The sequence below is a fragment of the Tigriopus californicus genome, chromosome 3 (assembly GCF_007210705.1).
Source record: "Tigriopus californicus strain San Diego chromosome 3, Tcal_SD_v2.1, whole genome shotgun sequence".
In the NCBI taxonomy this organism is placed as follows: Eukaryota; Metazoa; Arthropoda; class Copepoda; order Harpacticoida; family Harpacticidae; genus Tigriopus; species Tigriopus californicus.
In genome coordinates this window covers 5,621,630-5,622,275 of record NC_081442.1, presented here as the reverse complement: position 1 = coordinate 5,622,275, position 646 = coordinate 5,621,630, and the positions used below count along the sequence as shown (strand labels likewise).

At 44.8% G+C, this 646-nt stretch overlaps 1 protein-coding gene and 1 long non-coding RNA gene across 2 annotated transcripts in view; both read right to left on the bottom strand.

Annotated features, from left to right (window-relative positions):
• LOC131877353 (proton channel OtopLc-like) overlaps nucleotides 1-646 on the bottom strand; it is a 10,578-nt gene that overhangs the window by 4,393 nt on the left and 5,539 nt on the right. The window lies entirely within an intron of this gene.
• LOC131877355 (uncharacterized) lies at nucleotides 58-479 on the bottom strand. Its single transcript, XR_009372878.1, has 2 exons — nucleotides 336-479; nucleotides 58-262 (listed from the first exon to the last, which is right to left on the bottom strand). It is a non-coding gene; the product is annotated as an uncharacterized LOC131877355 (long non-coding RNA).

Sequence of the window (646 nt, the reverse complement as noted above, 5' to 3'; positions counted from 1 at the left end):
AGACGGATTGGATTCCGAATAGGAAAGTGACGGGAGGTTCGAAGATTCGTAGTAGTCGGCGGGTTCGGTGTAAATAAATTCGTTGGAAGAGGAAGGGCTCTTTTGAGCTACTAGGCGACGGGAATGGCGACTGTTTTCATGACACAAACAAGGAATGCAGGCGAGCAGTTGGCTAGCTGTAGGTCCACACAAGCCTCAGAAGGACTCCTTGGTGCGGTAAGTGTTCTTCCAAATTTCCACCAGAACCACGCAAGAATGGAACCTAGAACGAAGAATGTGGAGGGAATAACAATTTCCTCAAGGATCAAAGAAACACGTTCTTCTGTATTACATACCGGTAGAAAACAAGTAGAGGTATACTGATCCGGGAAATGATACCCCAAGCCAGAAGTCCGTAAAACTGAAGCTGGACTCCTTGCGTGATCCAGCTGTGAGTCATAAAAGTATCTAGAATCCAAAGGGTGATGTTGGCAAAGAGAAGGAACGTGNGATTTGCTTGCTGATGGTCGTGGTTGCGATAATAGTTGTAGAAACTTCTTCCTGGCTTGCACCAGACTGTCAACAAAGCTCTTGACGAGATGCCTGATTCTAGTAGTGAAATCCTATTTACTGTCAAAAGTTTTTTTTTCTTCTTTTGATACGGATG